This window comes from Rhinoraja longicauda, unplaced genomic scaffold (assembly GCF_053455715.1).
Source record: "Rhinoraja longicauda isolate Sanriku21f unplaced genomic scaffold, sRhiLon1.1 Scf000137, whole genome shotgun sequence".
Lineage (NCBI taxonomy): Eukaryota > Metazoa > Chordata > Chondrichthyes > Rajiformes > Arhynchobatidae > Rhinoraja > Rhinoraja longicauda.
Window position 1 is genome coordinate 207,996 of NW_027601355.1, and position 7,126 is coordinate 215,121.

The following is a 7,126-nucleotide window of genomic DNA, read 5'->3' on the forward strand; positions in this document are numbered from 1 at the left end:
GTGTGTAGGAAGGAACTGCAGATGCTCGTTTGCACCGAAGATAGAAACAAAATGCCGGAGTAATTCAACGGGACAGGCACCATCTCTGGATAGGAATGGATGACGTCGCGGTTCGAGACCCGTCTTCAGACTGAAAGTCAGGGGAGAGGGAGACACGGAGATATGGAAGGGTAAGGTGTGAAAATGAGACGTCAAACGGGACGCAGTTCAAGGAAAACGTAGAAAAGATCATTGTAACCTAGGGAAAGGTGATATTGAAGCATACAAAGATAAAATTCAATCAGGAAGAGAGACAGACTGCTGGGATAACTACAATGGCGGAAGGGTGGAGAGCGAGGGAAAGCAAGGGTTATTTGCAGTGAGTGAGGTCATTATTCATACCGTTGCGTTGTAAGCTGTCCAAGTGAAATATGAAGTGCTATTCTTCCAATTCAAGTTGGGCCTCACACTGACAATGGAGGAGGCCCAGGACGGAAAGGACAGTATGGGAAATAAAGTGTTTAGCAACCGGGAGATCATGTAGGTTTAGGTGAACTGAGCAGACGTGTTTAGCGAAACCACCGCCATGCCTGTGCTTGGTCTCGTCGATAAATAAGAGTCCACACCTGGATCAGCGGATAAAGTAGATGAGGTTGGAGGAAGTCCAAGTGAACCTCTGCCTCACCTGAAAGAGCAGTCGGCGACAAGGACAGAGTCGAGGTAGGAGGTATAGGGACTGGTGCTGCATGTCCTGCGGTTCCAGGGGAAAAGTACCTAAGGAGGCGGTGGTTTGAGTGAGAAGGGGTGAGTTAACCAGGGAGTTGCGGACGTAATGGTCTCGGAGGAAAGCGGAATGGCATAGAGAGGGGAAGATGTGGCTAATGGTGGGACCCCGTTGGAGGTGGCGAAAATGTCAGAGGATCATGTGCTTTATGCGACAGCTGACAGGTGAGGACTACGTCTTTGTTTCAAATACATACAATGATAATACCTTACTCTGTTATAACGAACACTCGTCTAAATCGGACAACCCCCTCCCATGTTCGAACGTCCGTTCTAACGAGGGTTTACTGTAGAATAACGAAAGGAGGTTACCGTGTAGATAGTGAGCTTTTGTTTTCCATGGTTGGGTTGTCTACAACGTCAGGATATTGGTCGGATAAGAAGGAGGAGGCTTAACTTTCCGCAGATCTGAAATGAGCAGCCCGTGGAGGCGGTGGAGGCCGGAGACTAACAATATTTAAGAAGCGTCTCAACAGGGCAAGTCATAAAGGGATACGCGATTAATACTGTGCATTGAAATGGAAACAATATAGATTGGCATGATGATTGGAATAGACGTAGTTGATCAAAGAGACCATTTCCATGCAGGACAACGACGACACTATGAATAGGCTAAATAATGTTAATTAAACTTGAACTGTGCCGAAACGGGACACAGCTGGGTTAGCCCAGCATTGTGCTATGAGGAGACATGCCCGCCCAGTCCAAAGTATTGCCGTGCATATATGTAGAACGGCGCATTGGGGATCTGAGAGGAGCATTCTCACACAGATAATGTTGAAACATAGAAACATAGAAACATAGAAAATAGGTGCCATGAAAGTAGGCCATTCGGCCCTTCGAGCCTGCACCGCCATTCAATATGATCATGGCTGATCATCCAGCTCAGTAACCTGTACCTGCCTTCTCTCCATATCCCCTGATCCCTTTAGCCACAAGGGCCACATCTAACTCCCTCTTAAATATAGCCAATGAACTGGCCTCAACTACCTTCTGTGGCAGAGAATTCCACAGACTCACCACTCTCTGTGTGAAGAAATGTTTTCTCATCTCCGTCCTAAAAGACTTCCCCCTTATCCTTAAGCTGTGACCCCTGGTTCTGGACTTCCCCAACATCGGGAACAACCTTCCCGCATCTAGCCTCTCCAACCCCTTAAGAATTTTATATGTTTCAATAAGATCCCCCCTCAGTCTTCTAAATTCCAGCGAGTACAAGCCTAGTCTATCCAGTCTATTTTGAGTATCCAAAATACACTGCTTGAGGGAATGGCTGAAGCTGAGTCGCCGCAGGTTTTCAGAAGTATCTAGGCGAGTAAATCAATCAACTGGGTCTACGCAGAAAGTGCAGCAATGTGTATGCATCGGCCGACGTGCTGGTGCTAATGGTTGGTGTCCATGCTGTACGACTCTGCCCGCCAGCGGCATATTGTCGTATACTGTCAGATATTCGCCACACCAGATTATCAGATATTCGACCCGCCGAACAACCGCACCGCGCCCGGAACCCGCGCCGCAGGTCCGACTCAGAGAGTCATCATATAGTCACCAGGTCATAAGAGATACGAGTAGAATTAGAGCATTAGACCATCATGTCTACTCCGCCATTCAATCATGGCTGATCTCTCTGTCCCTTCTAACCCCATTCTCCTGCCTCCTTCCCATAACCTCTGTCACCCGTAGTAATCAAGAATCTATCTAGCACTGCCTTAATAATATCCACTGACTTGGCCCCCACAGCCTTCTGTGGCAAAGAATTCCAGAGAGTCACCACCCTCTGACAAAATAACATTCTCCTCATCTCTTTCCTAAAATAACGTTATGTAATTCTGAGGCGCTGACCTCTAGTCCTAGACTCTCCCAATAGTGGAAACATCATTTGCACACCCACTCTATCCAAGCATTTCACTACTCTGTATGTTTCAACGATGTCCCCCTCTTTCTTCAAAACACCAGCGAGTACATGCCCAGTGCCGACAAACGCTCACCATGACCACAGCGGTTCATCAGTGGATGACCCGCTGTGTGGGGACCACCGTCAGGGAGGGGGGAGAACAGTGGACATTGGGGTCCCGGCGTGGGGGATCCGCTGTGGGTGAGAGCAGGGCCGTCTTAACGCATGGGCCTGATGGGCACGTGCCCGGGGCCCCACGAGCATAGGGGCCTCATGCTGATCTGTGTATGTTAAGTGACTTGCAATAAATAAAGACTACTTTAAAAAATGTAGGTTCAACAAGTGCTTTTTTCGCAACATTTTCGGTCCCTAAGTGTTTTTTTCGCAACATTTTCCGTCCCTAAGTGCTTCTCACAGCGATCTGTTTCGCAACAATTAGCTCCCTAAGTGCTTTGCTTTTCCATCCCTAAGTGCTTCTCACAGCGATCTGTAAGTGCTTTTCGCAACAATATACCACCCTAAGTCCATCGCTAAGTGCTTTTCGGTAAGTGCTTTTCGCCGGCACGACGGGGGGGGGCTGGTAGGGAAAGGGGTTGGGGAGAGTAACGGTGGGGGCGACGGGGAGGGTGGGAGGAGGAGAGAGTGGGGGTGGGAGGAGGCAGAGTGGGACTGGGGAGGGGGGCAGCAAGGGTGGGGGTTAGTGGTGGGGGGGAAGAGAGAGAGTGGGGGAAATGGGGGTGCTGGGGAAAGGGGGGTGGTGGAGAGTAACAGTTGGTCTGGGGAGAGAGAATGGGGGGGTCTGAGAATGGTCACTGGGGAGGGGGACAACAGGGGTCGTGAAATTGTGTTTAGGATTTTTCTTCAGAGCCCCACTCATGCACTCCATTCCCCCCTTGATCCCCCTTAAAACTCCCCCAGACCTGTGCTGCATTAACTTAAATTGGTTTCAGGGTTTTTTTTAAGAGCCCCACTCACCCACTCCATCCACACCCCCTCAACTCCACTTTTCATCCCACCCCCCACAACCCACCTCATCCCCCCTTATCCTCTTCTCACCCACTCCATCCCCCCAGCCCCCTTATCCCCCCCTCTCTTCCACCCTCCATTCACCCAATTCATCCTCCCTGAACCCCCTTTGAAACTCCCCCAAACCTCTACTGCATTGGTCTAACACTCAGCCACTCCACCCCCCGCGTACCCGGGTGGGGGCAGGGGAGGGGCAAGTGGGGGTGGCTAGAGGGGGTGGAGTGGGTCAGTAGGGGGAGGGGGGGATAAGGTGGGTTGAGGGTGCTACAATACCCTACAATACAATATATGTTTAATTTTATCGACCATTTACATTTTTATTCCTGTGAGTAGTTGTCGTAGGAACCCCAGTACACTGCTTTGCCCGGGGCCCATAATGCTGTAAAGACGGCCCTGGGTGAGAGGGGATAACAAAGGAGGAGCTGGTGTACTTTGTAACTTCGTCAGCGCCGGATGTGGTCGCTAACTGCATACTTTGGCTGTGCAAGCAAAGAAATTCACTGTGCCTTGTCACACGTGACAATAACGTATTACATTCCATTCCATATTGTCATTTGTCGTCTGGACATGATCATGATCTCCGTTATTGCACTGTTCTCTCTGACATTACCGGGCAGAGTTTTTCTGATGCAAAAACTGAAGGCAGAGGGAGAAGTGGAATCTTGTTGCAAGTAAAAATCTGCGTTTTAAAAGAAAAAGTATTTAAAACTCGGCGTAAAAAAGTTAGAGTCGCAGTTTCAGAGTTCTAATTCTGCAGGCGGGGCATCAAAGTGTCCGGTAGGCTTAGCTGGAGATTGTTTCCAGCAATTTTTTTTATTTTTTATTTTTTTTAATTTAAATTTTAACAAAACAAATACATGTATGAACTCATAGTACGCGATGGTACCTACATTATAAATTCGATTATACATTTTAAATTCGATTATACCTGTATTGTTCTGTATTATCTCCCCACCCACAACCCCCCTCCCCCCACCCCCCAGTTAGAAAAAAGAGGAAAAAGGAGAAGAAGGAAGTTAAAGAAATAAACATTTTTAAAAATGAAAGAAAGAAAGAAAGAAGAAAGAATGAAACCTGGAGACAAGAAGGAAACACTTCCGGCTAATTTTTTATTAAATTATTTTTAGGGGTATCAAAACAATCCTGAAATTAAATATTTCCAATTCTTAATCCTAGTTTTAAAGTGAATGGGTTCCAAAGTTTCAAAAAGAAATCATATTTATTTCTCAGATTATAAGTAGCTTTTTCTAATGGGATACAACTACGCATTTCTGCATACCATCTTGCAATTCTTATTTCATTGTGGTCTTTCCAAGTGACCGCCAGACATTTTTTTGCTATTGCTATTGCTATTTTGAGAAATCTTTCCTGATATTTATCTAAAATTAATCTTGGTAATATTCCTTTAGTATCTCCCAATAAAAACAACCTTGAATCCAATGGTATGGTCTTATTCATCAATTGTTCCAAAAAGTTTTTTAGGTCTTTCCAAAAAGGAGCCACCCCAGGACATGCTCATGTGGAGTGTAAAAAAGCACCCACATCCTGGATGCATCTAAAACAGATTTCAGGTAAATTTGGATTTAAATTGTTTAATTTTTTCGGAGTTAAATATAGTTGATGTCAAAAATTGTATTGTACTAAACTATATCTCACATTAATAGTATTTTTCATACTTTCTAAACACAATCTTTCCCAACTTGGTTCATCAATGTTAATATTCAGATCTGTTTCCCATCTTTGTCTTGATTTTTGAATTCCTGTCTTTGGACTAGATTTTTGTAACAATTTATACATTGAAGATATAATTTTTTTAGTTCCCTTGCCCTGAATCAGGGATTCAATTCCTTTAATTTGAAATAAAAACATTGAATTACCTAACTTTTCCCTTAAAAAAGATTGTAATTGATAATAGAAAAAAATACTATTCCCTGGAATTTGATATTTGTTTCTCAATTGAGAAAATGTCAAAAAATAATTTCCTTCGTAGCAATCTCCCATATGTTTAATTCCAGCAAATTAAAGGGAAGCCAGTCTAAGGGAGTGACCAGTTGGGAGGGAAATGAGGGGAAATGCCTTGTAGAGGAAAAGTGCATCTTGAGGCTTTGACTCGAGAGGTTACGGCGAGAAGTGATGAGGAGAGGGGAGCGGACCTGCAAGACCCAGAGCAACAGCAAGTAAAGGGTTGTGAGATACGCAAAGGAGACATGCGGGATCACGCGATGTGTTGCAGCTCCATGATATGGGAGCTGGTGGACCCCTTGGTCAATCCTGGTGACCACATCTGCAGCAAATGCTGGTTGAGTGAAGTTCTAAAACTGAAGGTGGACGACCTGGAGTCTGAGCTTCAAACGTGGAGACAGAGCAAGGTTGGGCAGAATTACCTGGACGCACTGTTTCTGGAGGTAGTTACGCCCGCTGGAGTAACAGGTTCCAACGTGGTCCGTGGTGACGGAAAGAGTGTGAGTGCTGGAGAGGCAGGCAGGAGACAGAGCTGAGGACTGAGTTGAAGGACTGTAGCAAAGATGAGCAACATGATCGTGGTTCAGGAGGCCATTCGAGAGGCAACAAGGAAGAAAAACGTAGTTGTCATTGGGGACATTGTGGTTGGAGGCGTTGACACTGTTCTCTGTAGCAAGGATCCAGAGTCCCGAAGGTTGGGTTTCCACCCTGCTGCCCGAATTCAAGATATTTTGTCTGACCTGCAGAGGAACTTGGAGTGGGAGGGGAAAGATCCGTTCTTCGTGGTCTATGTTGGTACCATTGACCTAGGTAGAACGAGGGACGAAGTTCAGCTAAAGGAATTTGAGCAGCTGGGTACCATATTAAAAAGCAGAATTAAGAAATGCATAATCTCTGGATTGCCACCCGAGCCGCGTGCAAATTGGCATAGGGTTGAGAGGATTAGAGAGTTGATTGCATGGCTCAAAGAATGGTGTGGAAGAAATGATTTTGAATTTGTAGGACATTGGCACCAGTATTGGGAAAGGATGGACTGTTCCGACCGGAAGGACTGCATTGGAACCCGACTGCAACCCAGACTGTATAACCAGGGCTGTGGATGGAGCTTTAAACTAAATAGTTGTGGGGCAACAAATTGGAAGTGTAGCGGTGGAGTTAAACGGAAAGAGAGCGCAGGAAATGTTGCGGAAGTCTCCCGAATCAATGGGACGGCAAGTTCAAGAAGGGACAAGATAGTAAGGACAGGTAAAATCGGGACTGGTATAACAAGCGAGGTGAATACCGAATTAAAGGTGTTGCATTTGAATGCGCATATTATAAGAAACAACGTGGATGAGCTTGTAGCACAGATCTACATTTGTGGGTATGATGTTGTGGGAATTATAGAGACATGGCTGCAAGAGGATCGCAGCTGGAAGCTGGATATTTAGGGTTGTGCTTTATATGGGAAAGTCGAAAACGCGGGCAGAGGGTGTGAGGTAGCTT